We start from the raw sequence: 19,768 nt of genomic DNA on the forward strand, positions 1-19,768 counted from the left end.
AGATTTTCTTAAAAATAAAGTCCCTGTTAGACAAGATTTTCTTAAAAATATACAAAAAGAGAGAGCAGCCGAAACCGGTTTGGCTCAGTGGATAGAGCGTCGGCCTGCAGACTGAAAGGTCCCAGGTTCGATTCCAGTCAAGGGCATGTACCTGGGTTGCGGGCACATCCCCAGTGGGAGATGTGCAGGAGGCAGCTGATCGATGTTTCTCTCCCATCGATGTTTCTAACTATCTATCTCTCTCCCTTCCTCTCTGTAAAAAATCAATAAAATATATTTTAAAAAAAAAAGAGAGAGAGAGAGCAAATGCATCATGCATTTCAAACAATGGGCAGGAAAATAGTAGCGAAATGAACTGGCAAAAGATGTTTTAAAAACCCCAAGTGTCTGCCTGGCAACATGGTTCAGGGGTTGAACGCTGTGGGTTCGATCCCCAGTGTGGGGCATGAAGGAGGCAGCTGATCCATGAGTCTCTCTTATTGTTGCTGTTTCTTTCTCTCTCTCTCTTTCCCTCTCCCTTCCTCTCTGAAATCAATTAAAATATATTTTAAAAAATAAAATAAATAAAAACCACAAGTTTCTGAGGTACCCAAATGTGAAGATACCACAGAGGCCATTTTCAATCTCCATTTTCTCCTCTCCTTCAATATGTTTAACAATAACAGGGGCTTGTAACATCAATCAGTTAGCATGATTCATAACCTGTGATAAGTCACATTTTTATTGCATAATCACTTGGACCAACCAAATGTCATTTATTAGATGGGCTCCCATTTACATAATTTTTCCTTCCATAGGATGTTGGCAGTGTGAACAATTATCACAAGGATAAAAGAATATGTATTCTCTTACCAGAAATCAAAGAGCGCTTAAATTTCAAAAGTCTTTAATTTACATTAAGAAGTCAATGTCATAAATTATTTTCATGTGGCTTTTCATCTCATTGCAAATAAAATCAAAGTCCTTACAAGGGCTTACAAGGTTCTACATGATCTGGCCCCTCCCTCGATCTCATTTCTCACCATGACTACCTCATTTATGCAATCTGAGGTACTCATACTGACCTCCTTGCTGTTTCTAGAATATTCCAGGTGCACTTAAGACGTAGCATTTGCTCTCTCCTTTAGTACCTGGAATTTTCTTCACCCGGATACCTGTATAGTTTTCCTCCTCTCTTCTGTCAAATCAGTGAAACCTTCCTTCCCTGCCCTCTGTGTATTTTCAACTCTCCATACACACACCCTTCCTGGCCTTATTTTTATCCTTTGCCCTTATCATAATTTAATGCATTATAATCTTCCTATTACTCTTGGGTACTGATAGAATATAAACTGCAAGAAGGCAACACTTTTAGCCTGTGTTGTTCACTCAGACCCCAGAACAGTGTTCAACATATAATTGCTAAATGAATGAAAGAATTAATAAGTAAAAGAAAAACTGAATGAATGACAACTCATGGGCAGAGGCTGGAGAGTTAGAGAGAGGCCAGATGATCCAGGGCTCATAGGTCAGGTTATGGGATTTAGATCTCCTTCTAAATGCAATGGCAAGTCATCAAAGATTTTAAGTGGGGAATGATATGGTCAATTTATATTGTAAATTCATAATTTATAACAAGAGTGATAAAGGGGGAAGCAGAGAGGAGGCAATGACCCCAAGTTGTCGGTGACTCCAGTCAGGATGATAGTTGTGGAACAAAACTGGCATGGTGCCATGGATGCCAGCAGGAGAGATTGCCTTAAGGATAAAGAGATTGAGCCAGATGTTCCCTGAAGATAGAGGAGGGTGTAGACTACAGAGGGCTCATTGCATTTAATGACTTGGAAGTCCCTGCTAACCTCAGGGAGAAACATTAAGGCTACTCACAGAAGACAGGGTCTCAGGAAACCAGCCAGAGAATACATGGAAAATCAATAATGTGGACACCATGGCTTTGAGAAGAGATGGCAATGGTGTTTAAATCAAAGGTATATTGTTCTCACATGGAGGTTGGGGGAAAGAGGCTGGCATATCCAACTCTGTTCCTTTCTTATGCCGTCTTACAAACAACTCTCAGTCCAATTCCACTCTTCTTCTAGACAAAATGCCCTTGAGAAACAGGAAGTAGGTTAACCTTCCCTAAGTAACAATTCTACTGCTTAACCCTAGCTTTGCAAACTAAGGCCCTTAAATCCTAGGTAAATCCTCCATACCACAGGCTATTTTAGGACCATAATCTCTTCTCACAGTAGGATCAAACCAACTATCCAAATACGGTCAAGTTTTGTTTTGCATTTTTAATACATTGAATATAAAGGTTGAAATAAGAGTCTGAAAGGGTAATTGCATGTAATTATATTCCTTTATCACTAATTTCAAAAGCCCACATAACCATAATTTGCTGCCTTTGCAAATGTCATCTTGTATTGCTCATAATCTGTTAATTACTGTGTTGCTCAAATACTCTTCTTGTAAATTTTCTGGATCTGTCTATTTACCTCCTTTGAAAGTTACTCTCAGGTACACTTCCTTATAACCTTAATCATCTCCTTGAGTTGTGATGTTACTAAAATTATAGTTTTTCAGAAGATGAAAGAAAATCTGTAATGAGCAATTATAGGCATGCTCTGAGATCACCGATCAGTATACCCTCAAACTTTACTTTTCCCACCCGTATTTTACTAGTACACTGTGTTTGTTACTTCCCAATTTTGCCACGTTAGGAGGCTCAACATAAATTAATTTACTTCCTAGTTAGAATGCTCAATCATATAAAAGGAAGACATTTTCAATATCTACATTACTTAAATTATTTGAATCAAATATGAATAGCATGTATGTCCTTTATCTTATTCATTCCTGTGCCTGGCACATATCAGATACTTAATGCATACATCGCTAAATGAACAAAGTACTGAATGAAAGCATTTCACAAATTTATGGCAGAATGTGTGATGGTCTAAATATTCTGATATTAAAGGGGAAAGGAAATTACTCCATGCACTTACAGGTGTGTGATTTGTTTAAATCAGTATTATCCTTCAGAAATTACTAAGATGATGGAAATGTTCTACATCAGTGATGGCGAACCTATGACACGCGTGTTAGAGGTGACATGCGAACTCATTTTTTTGGTTGATTTTTCTTTGTTAAATGGCATTTAAACATGGCACCAGAGTTAAGTTAGGGTTTTTCAAAATGCTGACACGCCGAGATATCAAAAAATTTCTATATGTGACACGGCACCAGAGTTAAGTTAGGGTTTTTCAAAATGCTGACACGCCGAGCTCAAAAGGTTCGCCATCACTGTCTACATCATGCTGTTCATTATGGTATCCATTAACCACATTCAGCTTCTGGGCACTTGAAATGTGACCAGTGTGCCTGAGGAACTGAGCTTTTAGTTATATTTAATTGTAACTAATTTAAATTTAAGTAGCCGCATGTGGCTATCATGGTGAACAGTGCAGCTTTGAATGAATCAGTACATGTTTGGTCCAGATAAAGATAATTTGGTCCTTCTAAAGACTAAAAGCGTCTTCTTGAAAGACCCATACAATCCTAAAAATAAACAAATTCAAACACCAGTTTGGGATATTTACACCAGTTTTAAACCTTAGTCAAAGACTGAGGCTGGAATAGAGTTGAGTAGGCTGGACAAACAGTCTTTGATGGTACCTCCCTCTAAACCCTGCCCCCCCCACCACACACACACACACACACACACACACACACACACTCCTCCACAGTGATAGGAAGGAGAGCCAGGCTAGAACCCAGGTGTTCTGGCTGCTCACCCAGTGCCCATGTATTATATAAATACAGATGTGCCTTGACTTACCACTGATGGGGTTACATCAATTAAAACCATCATAAGTTGAAAATACTGTAATTTGAAATGTACTACGAAACACCATAGCTTAGCCTAGCTTGTCTTAAACATGTTTAGAACACAATATCCAAAAAACTGGCAACACAGTACACTGGAGAGTATCGGTTACTTAATCTTATGATCACATGCCTCACTGGGATCAAAAGTTCAGGTGTGGTTTCTATTGAATGCGTATTGCTTTCGCACTACCGTAAAGCTAAAAAATTGTGAGTTGAACCATCCTAAGTTGCAGACCATCTATATAGGCAACTATTTTAACTTGCTACTCGGGAACTGTTAGCAAATGGACCATTTTTTAATAACTGGTGTTTACAAAAGTCTGTCTTTCGCTGGCAGTTACAACAAACCAATTGCTCAGAGTCACTGGAATCAATATCATTCTCCCCTGGAACTTGGCTTAAATAAACTGGTAGAGAAGATGAGCAGGTATAAAGCATGGGGGCATGAATTTTGGCTTCAGGATACTAATTAGAGGCAGGGTTCCACAGTGAATTATTTATATCTCTGTCACCTGAGGACTTCCAGGGGACAATTGGGCTAATTCACATACTGTAATTCACCAAACATTCTAAGCTTTTACTTTCTAATAAACCATGGAGAGTTTTTAATTGCTAATTAGAAAATGATTATACTTTGTCTGTAAAAACCACACTTCTTTGACTATATTGCTGTGTTTATGCAATTACTGTTCAAATTAGCTTGAACAATGTACAACACAGGAATTCTGAATTGGGTCTGATCTGCCAGGTAATGTGAGCATGGGCGGGTTTAGGGGCATCCTGAGTGTGAGCACACTGTTCTTCATTTACAGTGGCTTCTCAAATCATTCTAGAGTTCTTTGAAACACAAAGGGGGCACTTGGGCTGCTTCCAAATCTTGGCTCTTGTAAATAACACTGCAATGAACAGAGGAGTGCATATATTCTTTCGAATCAGTGTTTCAGGTTTCTTTGGGTATGGTATTCCCAGAAGTGGAATCGCTGGACCATATGGCATTCCCGTTGAAAGATAACCCACTGAATAGGAGAACACATTCAAAATGATACATCTGATAAGGGATTCATATCAAAATTAATAAAAACTTATATAACTCAACAGCAAAAAAACAAACCATCCAATTTAAAAAATGGGCAAAGGTCCTGAATAAACACTTCTCTGAAGAAGACATACAGATGGCCAATAGCCATTAAAAGATGCTCAACGTCACTAATCATCAAGAAATACAAATTAAAACCACAATGAGATACCACTTCACACCTGTCAGAATGGCTATCATCAATAAATCCACAAATGACAAGTGTTGATGAGGATGTGGAGAAAAGGGAACCCTCATACACTATTACTGGGAATGCAGATTGGTGCAGCCACTATGGAAAACACTATGGAGTTTCCTCAAAAAATTAAAAATAGAACTGCATTATAAGATAATCCTACCCAATAATTTTTTAAAAATATTTAATGACACATGCATGGTGAGACTAATTTGATAGAGACCACCCAGAATCAAGAAATGTTTCTCCCTTCCCCAGTAAAAAAAGTGCTGATAGACTTGCTCCATGTAGGGTTCCCACAAACATTCAATTTATAAAAAGCACAGTATCTGCAAAGTGCAATATAGTGAAGCACAATAAAATGAGGTGTGCCTACATATGACATTTTTCCAAAAAAAAGGAAATAAAATTATACACATTGCTTATGTATTATTAAATATTGTGTGGTAATTCCCTCCATGCATGTAATCTATAATAATAAAAGCGTAATATGCTAATTAGACCGAACATCCTTCCAGATGAAGCCAGGGCTGTGAGGGAAACCTGGGTCCCTGGTGCCTGCCGGGGGCCAGAGGGAAGCCTGGGTCCCGGATGCCAGAGGGAAGCTGGTGCTGGCAGCCAGGGGAAGGAAGGCCTACTCTTGCACAAATTTCGTGCATTGGGCCTCTAGTAAAGAAATATAAATACAGAGAAGTAAATTGCCCAAGAGGACAGAATATCTAGTGGAAAAATAAAATAAATAAATTGACCCAGATTTCAAGGATTGTTCTTCTTAGCAGATGGCTCCTACCTGTACAATAAATGCCATTTTCTCTCCCCGCACCCCCCAAAAAAGTAATAATTCAATCTTTCTAGTGTAGGCAAGTAATGTGTTTTGGTCCAATCTCACCAAATTGTTCATTCCAAAATTCCAAGTATGATCAGTAAAAGGAAGAGATAAGATAAAAGGGCATGCTTGAATTATGTAAAAAGTCAGATGAGTAAAATCCTGAAACAAGAACACTATTCAAATTGCTAACACATTTCCCACCAATTGGGAAGAATTAAAAATTTGACTTCGCTATAAGAAAAGCTATCTTGCTCATTCAATCATTTAAGAAATATTTACTGAGCACCTCTATATGCTAGGCAGATAAAAATAAAATGAAGGGAGATTTAACATCTCAGTAGAAAAATGAGAAGTGATATATGCTTGTAAAAGAACTTGATTTTTATGTCAAACTTCAAATAGACCAAATGACAAAAAAAAAAAATTGCCAACTCATAAAGAGTTACTTATAAAAAGAATCACCCTCTTTAATGTTGGGAGAGTATTTGAAGAATCGGCAAATGAATCACTGCCCGGGGGCAGGCACACAAAAGGAACCTTAAAGGCTGAGGCACACAGGTAACCAGAGGCACCACTTGAACAGCCTCCAGTGCTGTGCTCAGTACAACTATTCATTTAATGAAATAAAGTAAATTTCAGGTCAGATAACAAAATAATACTCTTCACTTTGTATTATCTAGGAAATTGCTTGTGGGAATAGCACAAAAGAAAACCAGATAACACAGGTTTTAATTCCAGCTTTGTCGATAGCTAAGTGTGTGAATGTTAGCAAGTCTCGATTTTTTATTTTTTTTTAGTCTCTATGTATTTGTTTGTAAAGTAGGAATAATGTACATATTCCCTATTTACTGTGTGAGATGAAAATGAGGCCAAATCTGAGAGAATTTCTGAACCACATATCACTCCATAACATAAATAACTTGTTAATATATAAGAAATGTGTTGTTTTCATAGAATTATAGACCTGTCCAAAACAAAGCCACTTTTATCTGTGTTGATTTTTCCTTGTCTGTACTACAAACGTACAAGTAGGAATAAAATCAAATAGGATACAAAGATTTTTCATGGGATTGATCACCCCTGCCTATTCCTCTTTTCTGGCAAAGAGAGAGTTCCCTTGACCAACACCTGGATTTAAACATTTTGCTAAAAGCAAAATAACTCGTTTTTAGGGAATACTAGAGTATAAATACATACATTGAGAGTGATATGGCTGCTTTATGGTGTCCAGATTTGTAACTAAAGTACTTACAGACACCACAAGTTAGTCTTTGTTGGAATAACTGAAAGGACAACAGAATATTGAGAAGATAAGAGAGGTGAGGTCATTTTGGCAGCTAAAAATAGGTGCTGCTGCAATGCAAGTTTGTGAAAAATAAGGTAGACTAACAAAGGTGAGGCCGCGGAAGGACACTGCGGCAGTAACGGACGAGGGGTTTGAGTGAGTTTTACTTCCAGGTTCTGCTAACAACCGGCATGAATCACTTCAGGGCAGAGTTCAAACAATAAGAATCTAGTACATTTTCACCTCTAGGAGGATGATTGGAGTTTTACTGAAAACTTTACCTGTTCATAGCATGCTAGCTATTCAGTCTTTAGAGTCTCAGATAGAACCAGAAGTGAGGCAAAACAATTTTTTAAGAAAATCATGTTGCCTGGCTGGTGTGGCTCAGTGGTTGAGCATTGACCTATATGAACCGAGGTCATGCTTTGATTCCCAGTCAGGGCACATGCCCAGGTTGCGGGCTAGATCCCCAGTAGGGGGTGTGCAGGAGGCAGCCAATCAATGATTCTCTCTCATCATTGATGTTTCTATCTCTCCCTCTCCCTCTCCCTTCCTCTCTGAAATCAATAAAAATATTTTTAAAGAAAATCATGTTAATAGTATGCAAGAACATAAAAAGTAAATTCAATGGCTTCACACTGGTTTGTGATTATAAAAATCACAGAAAAAGAGTTTGTTTTGAGGCAGGCTTTACTGCTATTCTCTGATACCTCCTTCTTCTCCAAATCTTAGAACTTGGAATCAGCCATGTGTTTTTGCTTTGGAAGTGTTGTTTGTAAATTCCTAGTGGAAGAATTTAATTGTTGGTGCTAATCTTTCTAACACAGCTGGCTCTGCCCTCAGGTTTGTGAAGGAGCCTGGCTGAGCCATGACATGGAAGATAGTCACCCTGGAGCCTCCCAAACTTGCAGTGGATTTTGAGTGAAAAAATAAATGTTTAAAATAAATAGATAGCCCTGGCCTGTGTTGCTCAGTGGATAGAGCATCGGCCTGCGGACTGGGGGGTCCGGGGTTTGATTCTGGTCAAGGGCACATCCCATGCCCAGGTTGTGGGCGTGGTCCCCGGTGGGGGCATGCAGGAGGCAGCCAATCAATGATTCTCTCATTATTGGTATTTCTATCTCTTCCTCTCCCTTCCTCTCTGATATCAATAAAATATATATATCTATGTTTAAAAAATAAATAAATAGATAGCCCTGGCCAATGTGGCTCAGGTGGTTGGGCGTCATCCCATGCACCATAAGGTTGTCAGTTCGAGCTGATCAATGTTTCTCTCTCCTTCCCTCTCCCATCCTCTTTCTCTAAAAATCAATTTTAAGTATTTTTAATTAAATAAATAAATAAGTGAATAAATAAATGCCTGCTCTTTTAGGCCATTAGAATTTGGGGATTGCCTAGCATTTGATTGGTTCTAAGATCACCACTAAAAACCTTGAAATATAAATCTCAGTGTAGCACTGGCTTACAGCATAAGCAGTCAGAAAAATTACATTACAGGCTGGAAAGATGGCAAACCATATTATGAAGTAGCAAAGTAACAATTAACATGTGATAACTTCTAAGACAATTCATGTTCCTAGTCACATTGTAGCTCTAGGGAAAGTAACTGGAAAACAAAACATTAATGGCCTTGTCCTTAGAGAAATTGGGGTGTCCTCCTCCCCACTAGGTGCTGGGGGTGGGGTCCTTACAATATCTGGAGAAAAAGAATTTTCTGAGATTCACACCGGAGGGTGAGTGATTTTCATTTGCGGGGAATTACATCTCTCTGTTTGTAAAGTCCCATCCCAGTCATAGCAGTGTAGCTGAGGCTTCGGTAGAGCTGGAAGCAAAGCCAATGTCCAGAGTTTCCGTTCCATGTTGCAACCAGGTCCAGTTCAGCACCAGGCTAGTTACAGTCCGTTAGTCCATGGTGTGTGGAGTCCACATGGCTGTGGGTCATGTGGGTGAATAAAGGAGAGCATGCTTTAGCAATAAGAATCCCAAGAGCATAAGAGGAACCAAGAGAGCACAGAGCAGCAAGTTTCTTTGTTCAGGGGAATAAATATCCAAAATCTTCCCACACTTGCAGGGGCCACACCCATTCTGGCCAATAACCTGTTCACAGGTGTGACTGACAGACAAGTGCCTTCCCAGGGCACCCCACCTTCACTGGGCATGCGTCTATTCTCCTCCCTGTTCCGTCCCTTCCCACAGCGATCTGCAGGGAACAGACCGGTGGCTCCCTGGGGAACACAAGGCTTTAGCTTCCTGGTGAAGCTGCCAAAGGACATGCCTGTAATACTTGGCCTTCCCTTTGCTCCTTCCCTGCTATTAATAACTAGGTTAATTACAGTGGTATCAGCATGAGTTTCTTATTATTGGATGCATTTGACAAAGTAATTCAAGAGAGAAAAGAATTTCCATTTGTAAGAAGGAATAAAAGGGTCTAAACATTCTAGGATTTGCAAAGTCAGAATAGGCAACAGCACCTCATCCCAGCTGGTGAAGGATTAAAATATAAGGCTTTTCCCCCTCATTCCTATCTTAATTTGGTTTCTCCCACATTGACTTAGCAATATTTGACGCAGTGGGTCATTCCTTCAAAACACTTTCTTTACTTCGCTTTCAGGTCACTCCGCCTTCCTGTTTTTCCTCCTTTCTCACTGATCACTCATTTCAGTTTCCTTTATGATTCTTCCCAATCTCCCCGATCCCCAAACTTTGTCCAAGGACATCTTCTATATCTATATGTACACTTACTCCTTGGCGATCTCACAGCTTTCCAATGTCACAGGTACACTGACAATTTCCAACTTCTGCCCCAAAATTCCAGCTGTCTACTTGACATATCTACTTGGGTTGTGAATGAACATATCAAGCTTTCTGTGTCCAAAATTGAATGCATGCCCCCTAAACAAACAAAAAAACAAATACCTAATCTTTCAAAACCTGGTCTTCCAACAGGCTTCTCATTTTAGTAAACGGATATCCCCTCCTGGTTTCAGTGCTATAAATCTTGGTGAACTGCTCACCTCCTCTCCTGTCACAGCCACATGCAATCCATTAGCAACCCAATTAGCTGTATTTTTCAAAATACAGAGAATCTGACCCCTTCTCACTACCTCTTCCATTAATACTTAGTGTTAACACCATCATCTCTTTCCAGAATTACTGTCAGCACCTCTTAACTTTTCTACCTACTTCCCCTCCACCAACCCCCTTACCAGCCACCTAGAATCTATGCCCAACATAGCAGATAAGCCGGGGTTTTTTAAAACAGGTCAGACCATGTCACTTTCCCAGGCCCTAAAAGTGATTCCCAGATGACTTAGAGAGCAGGCCATGCCCTCTCAATGACCTACACGATTTTGACTTCATCGTTTATTCTCAACCCTCCCCTTCTCTTTCTCTGGAATAGTCTTTCCTCTTTCCCTTGCCTTCTTCAAATTGCTGCTCAAATGTCACCTTCTCCGTCTATTTTCTTCACTATGGTGTCCCCACACCCAGGAGAGTGTCTAGAGCAGTGATGGCGAACCTTTTGAGCTCGGCGTGTCAGCATTTTGAAAAACCCTAACTTAACTCTGGTGCCATGTCACATATAGAAATTTTTTGATATTTGCAACCATAGTAAAACAAAGACTTATATTTTTGATATTTATTTTATATATTTAAATGCCATTTAACAAAGAAAAATCAACCAAAAAAATGAGTTCGCGTGTCACCTCTGACACACGTGTCATAGGTTCGCCATCACTGGTCTAGAGCATAGCAGACTTCCATTATATGTTTGAAAGTCTACACACCCAGAGAAAACATACTTAATATCAACCCTCTTTCTCATAGATTGAGAAGATGTTAGCCTACAAGATATCAGACTGAATGCAGGCTCCTCATGACTGGATGATATCTCAGAGTAAGACAGCTTGTCCAAGGCAGCACACTGTCTGTGGGCTAAAGCAGAGAGACTACACTGGAATCCATTCAAAACACTACACACATAACGCATATACATATGCACATACATACGGGGGTGGGCAAAAGTAGATTAACAGTTGTAATACAAACAAATAATACAATAAATAATAATATAATAATAATAATAAAGAATAAACTCTGGCCCTAGCCGGTTTGGCTCAGTGGATAGAGCATCGGCCCATGGACTGAAGGGTCCAGGGCTCAATTCTGATCAAGGGCAGATACCTTGGTTGCAGGTTCCCCAACCCTGATCGGGGTGCGTGCAGGAGGCAACCAATTGATGTGTCTCTCTCACATCGATGTTTCTCTCTGTCTCTCCCTCTCCTTCCACTCTCTCTAAAAAGCCAATGGAAAAATATCCTTGGGTGAGGATTAACAAACCAAACAAGAGAATAAACTCTGTGTTTCAGGTACTCACAACTGTAAACCTACTTTTACTCACTCCTGTATATATGTATACATACATGCATATGTACACTTATGTCTGTGTGTGTGTACATAAGTAGTTTCTAAACATCTTAAGAACCAACTTGCTCTGAGTGACCTTTTACCAACAAGCAGCAACTCCTCAGGTCCTTGATTTCTCTATAACAGTGGTCAGCAAACTCATTAGTCAACAGAGCCAAATATCAACAGTACAACAATTGAAATTTCTTTTGAGAGCCAAATTTTTTAAACTAAAACTATATAGGTAGGTACATTGTTATTAACTTAATTAGGGTACTCCTAAGGCTTAGGAAGAGCCATACTCAAGGGGTCAAAGAGCCGCATGTGGCTCGCGAGCCGCAGTTTGCCGACCACGGCTCTATAAAATCAACATAGAGGCTAGAATCAATAATCCCTAAAAAGACCTACTTTTCCTTCCAGGACTAAAAATAAGGTAGCTATTTTATATTCCAGCACACACTTCAGAGTTCAATACTAAGATGGACATTTGCACCCTTAAGCAAATATTACTCTTTGGATCACCTTAAACATGTCACAAGGCCTGCATTTGGCTCAGCAAATCAGCCCTGCTCTTTCTACAGTGTTTTCTCCTGACACCAGGAAAATTATTCTTCCCAATATCTCAAGATTCCCCACACTCCTGTTTTAAGATCATTTTGTAAATTGCCCTGCACTAGTCTTAAGATTAGATTTCCATTTCAGAATTCATATTGCAGTTTAAGGAAAACTAAATCCTTTTACAAATCATGCAAATATCATCATGGCTTAATGTAGCTAACTTAGAAAGATAAGTAGAACTTAGTCTACCAGCTAACAGCATCTCACAGATGATACGCTCTGATAGACAGGTACTTAACATTAGTTGGAAGATCTGGACCTGAAATCTTATCATTTTTGCTATTAGACTCCTTCACAATAAAATGGGAACCATAATTCGGAGCTTAAAGGAGACATTTTAGTCACTTCTCTTGCTGTTCATAATAGTTTGTGGGGTTTTTTCATGCTGCCCATTCAGTATGTGTTAGTTTAACGTACTTGGGTATCAGTGAGTCCAAACTCAGTGCATTTTTCATTAACTAGGACGCTTCCTGTAGACGCCCAGGTTTCATTTAGAGTTAGCCACCCGAGCAGACCAAGCCAGAGTCCATCCAGTGATACCGCCGTCCTGCACATAAATCCCCTTCATACACTGCTGGCCATGAACACTGCTGTGTTGGAATCAGTGACCTAGAAATGCACAGCCATTGCAAACGAGCTGAAATAAACAAAACTCTCCTGCACCCTGTAGTTGACATGGTGGTGTGTGCCCAATACGCTCAGGGCCTAAGAAGAAAATGGGAGGTGGATACCCGTTTGTCCCGATTCTGGACGCTATTCGAGTCATTATAAATCAGTGTCCCTGGTGTGAACGGAATACATAATGCTCACAACGATGCTCCTTTAGGGAACATTATATTCATTTTATAACCAACCCAAACACATAAAGAACACATCCTGCCTTTCATTAGTCTGGGCAAACAACCCATCAAACTCTCTCTCAGTTGAACTAGTGGAAACATTTTACTCTAATACACTGTTTGGTGTTTCCACCTTTAAAGCTCAAACATTTTCCTGTTATGTGCACTCATGCACTGCTGACATCCGCATCTTTGTGTATCCCTTTGTCATATCAGGGTCATCTCAGCTAACCGGTAAACAATCTATATAGGGCTGCAGCAAGTTGGAGAAACAAACTGATGAAGCTGGTAAACAGGAATTGAGAAGTTCATTTTCTGTGAGCTAGTGAAATCCATTTACTGTTTGACTTCCCTTTTACTGTTCTTAAGCATTGCCTTTACATATCAAGCACACACTAGTTTGCTGCATTTCTCTGGCAGCCAGAAGGAAGTAAACATACCAGTTACTCCATTATTTCACTGCCTTCCCCTATATCTCTAGGAACTGATCCTAAAAGAATCAATTCTGGGAATTTTACTATATGTGGTTCTGAAAGGAACCATCGCCCACAACCTTTCTCCACCTGTTTGCCTTTTTTGTTTTATAGGCAAGCTAACCTGCAAAGAGTGGGCTTTTTCCACGGACCCAGTAGTCCCCTACAGCATCCTGAAGACATTATACCTTTGGCTTTTTCATTATGATTTAATCTTATACACATGGAAATATTGCCCCAAATTCCTTCTATTTTCTTAAAGATATTTGGTCATGTTATTTCTATTATGTCTTCTTTAGTGCAGAGCTTGAGTAGGAGTTACATAAATATTGAAAGAATGGAGGGATGAGTGACTAAATGAGTGAATCCATGGTGTGTCTTTGTTGACTTCTGGGATGTTTTTTTCCTAGTTTCCTTCAGGGAACACTCTGCTTTACTCATTGGTTGTGTGTGCATGTGTCTGTGTCTGTGTGTGAGTGCGAGCACACACCCATATACATAAATTATTTCACATTCTACCTGTAACTTTGACTATAGCCTGGCTCTAATCTGCAGTACTCCCTGCATCTTACCTTGGGTGGCAGGCTGCCAGCCTCCTCATCTCTGGTTACAGCCAGCCCCTTCTAGAATCTCTACCCAGCTTCTTCCCAGGTTCCAAAAGCAGAGGAAGCCACATCCTGGATAACTGGAGATTCAAGTGAAGTATGAAATGAGTTCAATAGGTAATGGGAATGAGAGCATTGGAGAGAGGGAAAGAAGATATAAAAATGGTTCCTATAAAACTTTTATTAGATGCAGTCCTCACCATACTAATACTTTGCCATTGTATAGTCTTCTTGCCCCCAAATTATGTTTTGCAGTTATCAATTGATTAAAGCTCATAATATTTTGAGCCATATCACTTGATTTAGTTTGTGCCAACTATCTTGGTTGGAAATAGTCAACTAAACCAAATGAGTTTTACTAGCCATATTTCTTTTTAAAACAATATGTTTTGTATTGATTTCAGAGAGAAAGGGAGAGAGAGAGAGAGAGAGAGAGAGAGAGAGAGAGAGAGAGAGAGAGAAACATCAATGATGAGAGAGAATCATCGATCAGCTGCCTCCTGCACACCCCCTACTGGGGATCAAGCCCTCAACCTGGGCATGTGCCCTGACAGAGAATCAAACCGTGACCTCCTGGTTCATAGGTCGACGCTCAACCACTGAGCTGCACTGGCTGGGCTACTAGTATATTTCTGAAGTTATCTGAGCCACGCCTCAATTTCCCACTTCTAAAATTGTATCCCTATCAATGTGTCAAAAGAGTGGACTGGGGAAAGGAGACACACTTCCATCCTGTATGTGTCAAAACGGGATTCAGAGTCCTTTAATGCAATAAGAAAGGACAAAGAGCCCTGTCAATCAGGTAGAAAAACTTAAAAACATTTTTATTCTCAAACAAATATAAAAGGGTTTTTTCCTTAAAATTTAAGAAAAAATAATATAAAGTAAAGTGTTCATTTTACTGCATAGATAACTGTCCCATAAGAACAATTATACATAATCATCCAAATGTCATGTCCCCCTCCACCATGCAATAACCCCACTTAACTAAAGTTGCTATCTTTGATTTTTTTTTAAATACTTCTTTAAGAAATAGAAACATGAACCCAACACATAAATAGCTAAATCTGGATGATTTGAATGTGTTTAAAATGTTGAGACCCTATTTACATTTTAATAAGACATTTCCTCAGTGCAGGTCTTAGATAAATCTCCATGGAGATGCCAACTAGGACACAGAATTAAGAAGAAAGAAGCACCCTTGACAATTTTGGGGGGAAAGGAAAGATAAGCAGAGTGCTGTTTAATAGAAACAGATGTGGATGTAATCCTTTTAAGAAGAAGAAAGCAGGACAAATATAACATAGGAGGGGGAGAAATGGCTTCAGACACATATAATGGGAAATCCTGGGGAGCTTGGAGAGCTCAAGCTAAGAATGAGTTCATGACTCAGACTCTCTTCTGATTCACAGCCCGACCACTGGGGTGTTATGTGGATAACTTGAAGAAAGACATGGTGTTGAGCGTAATAGGTTATTTATAAGACAGATTAACCGGAGTTTCTGAACATGGCAATGGAGGGCCAAAAAAGGAGGATTTTTCAGCCTAAAAATGCATTAATTAGATATACAGTCACAGATATGTATGCTGGTTGGCACATCTCTCATCTATGACCTGTAACAACTGTTTAATACTTTAGCAGGAAGGATTTGAATAAGCCTTAAGGGAAACCTATTGACTAAAGTTTAAGCATTAAAATATGGTAATGGTATTCGTGACCACCTCTAGTTCTGCAATGCTTGGCACAGGTTGCAGGAGTATAAAATAGACCTGGAGTTACAATCCCACCATCAACGGATGCATGGTTAGCAGTTAAGTAATAAGGAGAATTTTGGGGAAGTTGCTAGAAAATGTCTCCCAGTATACTACATTGAGCCAGAGCAGCACCCCCTCACTCTTCAAGGATATTCTCTCTACCTCTGAGGAAATATTTTCCTTCCTGTGTAAAAAAATGGCCTAAGTGAAGCCATTTTTTTCAATAGAACCATAGCAGCCAATCCAGAGGAACTGCATTGTTCCTTGAAACTGTATGAGGCCAAACCTTAGAACCGGGCTAACCCAGGATTGTTTTACAAACAATGGTTTGTTAAATCGGCAAGAACTCGAATGTCCGGATCACAAGGACTGATGATTGTCAACCACCTATGGACTAGAAAAATCAGTCACCAACCACACATAGCCAAGAGCAGCTCAGCTTGTCAAGACCAATAGAAATTTTTTTCTTCTTTTTAGGTAATTATTCCTTTCCTTTTTCTCATAAAACTCCTTGCTTTCACCCTGTAATCAGGACACTTTTTGCATTCTGCCTGAATCTGTGTTCCCAAATGTGGTTCTTTAATCCCAAATAAGCACTTGTTGCTGGACATTTCAGGATTTTTTTTTTAACTTTCGGTTAACACCTGTGTTTTATGTTTTCCCTGACTTTAAGGAACTGAGATTAAGTGACTCTCCACCTTGCTCTTTAGAGAAAAAGGGATGAGCAGAGATGGTGTCAGGGAAAACCTTTACTTGGGGAAGATTTAGAGGCAGAGGTATGCAAATCTTTCCTAAAAGTAAAGAATAAAAAGCAGAGATTCTGTGTCCTGTAAATCTTGACCCTCAAAGCCTATGTCTCAGGCAAGAACTTTGAACTCTAAACACATCTCTCAAAGGCAAACCACATCATTGATGGCTATTATAAAAAATAAAAATAAAAAACTGTGAACAGCATCACAGTGATTCACTGAATCCCAGTGATTCAACTAATCCAAGGCTGTGATTGCTTAAAATAACTTTCCATTTAAGTTAAGTAAAATTTCTCCACCAAATTCATTCTACATAGTTGTGACTACAGAGTGATACAAAAGTAACATCCTTCAGCTGGTGCAGTTGTAGGGAGAGTGGTAGAGCTGCATAATGTGGGATATATTCTCCGCCTGAGCCATGCTCTGTGCCTCATTTCTGGTTAATCCTCACCAGAGGATATTTTTTCCATTGATTTTTTTTTTTTTTTTTTAGAGTGTAAAAAGGAGGGAGGGAGAGAGAGAGGTGAGAAGACACATTGATTGGCTGCCTCCTGCATGCCACCTACTAGGGCTGGGGATCAAGCCTGTAACCCAGGTACATGCCCTTACTAGGAATCAAACCTAGGACCTTCTGTGCTTGAGGGTCATGCTCTAACCAGCTAGCAACACTGGCCAGGGTGCTCTCTGCCTCTTAATGTAGGTACAGTGAGTCAAGATTATTTAGAAGGAAAGACAACAGCAGGGTCAAGCAAACTGAAAAGTTCCCTGAGCTAACAAGTGAAGCAAATTATAGATGAGTAAAGACTTTAGAGCAAGCAAATTTATTTTTTGTAAATATTCAAGTTAACTTTGAGTATACATAGATTCAAGTAAATTCTCTACGAGCAATAATTATTACTGGTTATTATAGTAAGAAGGTTCAGAAACGCTAAAAAATTATTGCAACATCCACATAAAATATTGGGTTAAAACCTTCATCCATATGTTTTAAATATATAGTGGATGTTATCTATTATGAAGTGAGATGTGGGTATCCAGGGTGGACCAAACTAGGCAAAGAGCACCTTTCCTACAATCTGTGTTAACAGTGATTATCTCTGTTATTTGGGTTTTTCTTCTTAAATATTCTGAGTTGCTTTGAACAGGTCTTCATATTTCCATAGTAGTTTATTTAATTAATTTTAGTGTATATTTGCTGTGCCTACCACTTTGATCATATGTAGTTGCAGGGAAAGCAAATGGCATTTAAGATAAGAGTCTATTCATAAGAGACACACACACATACACACACACACACACACACACACCAGTTTTAATATTCAAGGTGCAAAGTCACTTTTCCCTAGGGCAGTGGTCGGCAAACCACAGCTCGCGAGCTACATGCGGCTCTTTGGCCCCTTGAGTGTGGCTCTTCCACAAAATACCACGTGCGGGTGCGCACGTACAGTGCGATTGAAACTTCATGGCCCATGCGCAGAAGTCGGTTTTCAGCCTGGGCGAGTCTATTTTGAAGAAGTGGCATTAGAAGTGGGGGTACGTTCGCCGAGGTCGACCCCTCAGATTGAGGACGTTTTTAGCAAAGGCCAGCTTAGGAGTACCCTAATTAAGTTAATAACAATGTACCTACCTATATGTTTAAGTTTAAAAAATTTGGCTCTCAAAAGAAATTTCGATCGTTGTACTGTTGATATTTGGCTCTGTTGACTAATGAGTTTGCCGACCACTGACCTAGGGTAATGGGGGTAGGAATGGGAAGGGTTCCTTAGATAAGACACATTGGAAAACAAAAGGCAGGGGGTGGGGTGATGAAAGAACATCTCTGTGACTTCCGTGCCTGGAAGCAGGAGCTGCTGAGGGGGATGGGAGGGAGGGGAGAGGAGGTAACAGGTGGGTTTTGGACATCCCCACTCAGTGGCTGGACAAGGAGCTACCACCCAGAGGCCTGAGGCTGCCAGTCTCTGATTAACAGAAGAGGTTCCTGCAAATGGAGAAGTGCTTGAAACCATGAGAGATTCAGACCAATGGGCCTGTTATCGCACAAAATGAGACATTGCAACATCATGGCTACCACATAAAGAGATTTTCCCTCATGTTTACACAGTCTAGGGAAATCTAATAATTTAACACTTGACTGCATATGTGCAATATACGCACCTTGGATTAGCCTATTCAAGAAACTATCATTTCCATTTGCACCTCTTTTCCGCTTCTTCCTCTCTGTTTCCAATAACAATCTCATTCTGAAGCTCAGTCCCAGAACGAGAGCTGTGCCCAGCAGACTTGCCTGATTCATATTCTCCACATAACGTGTGGGAAAGTGGCCGGAATGATTGAAACACATTAAATACCTGTTGTGGTTTTAGAAATCACCAAGGAAATATCACATATAGAACTCTCACCAAATATTTCAATTTAGTAGTGACAAGTACATGCTTCTTATCAAAATGGATTTTCTCTTCCTGGAGAGATACTTAAGCCAGGATTTCTAATTCATATTCATCTTTCCTCAAAAATTAGTGGCTCTTAAGAAGTTGTGCTGATCAAGTGGGAAAGGACCTTTGATATGGGCTAGTTTATTCCTACCCTTGTCACCTCCCTTCCCTAGCTCAGTGGAGAGTTGAGTGAGCTCCATGTTGCTAAGCAACTCTGAAAAGATTTTTTAATCTTATTAACTAAATAATTCTGAAGGGCACTTGGACAAAATGGACATATCCTATCCAAACCAGGCAGGGGAAATACTCACAAACAGCAAGCAGGAGAACACAGTATGAAGACCAATCACACCAAAGAGCTCGGTGGATGCTGTTCATACAAGCAAGATTTCCAACCATTTGTGACAACATGAATAGATCTTCAGGGCCTGATGCTAATTGAGATCAGTCAGATGGAGAAAGACAATTGGCCCTTGAAAAACATAGGTTTGAACTGTGCAGATCCACATGGGATTTTTTCCATAATTTTTAAAATATATTTCCTTACTACCATGCAGCAATCGAATCAATTACACTCCATTACCAGTTGTTCTCTGTGTTGCCTCACGGAGTTTCATCCTACATATGTGAATTTTACT

The 19,768-nt window shown here is 39.7% G+C and overlaps 1 long non-coding RNA gene across 1 annotated transcript in view; it reads right to left on the bottom strand.

Moving 5' to 3' along the window:
* Positions 1 to 19,768, bottom strand: part of LOC106696913 — a 91,750-nt gene that overhangs the window by 7,331 nt on the left and 64,651 nt on the right. The gene's annotated exons all lie outside the window — the stretch shown is intronic.

This window comes from Myotis lucifugus, unplaced genomic scaffold, assembly GCF_000147115.1.
Source record: "Myotis lucifugus unplaced genomic scaffold, Myoluc2.0 scaffold_35, whole genome shotgun sequence".
Taxonomy (NCBI): Eukaryota; Metazoa; Chordata; class Mammalia; order Chiroptera; family Vespertilionidae; genus Myotis; species Myotis lucifugus.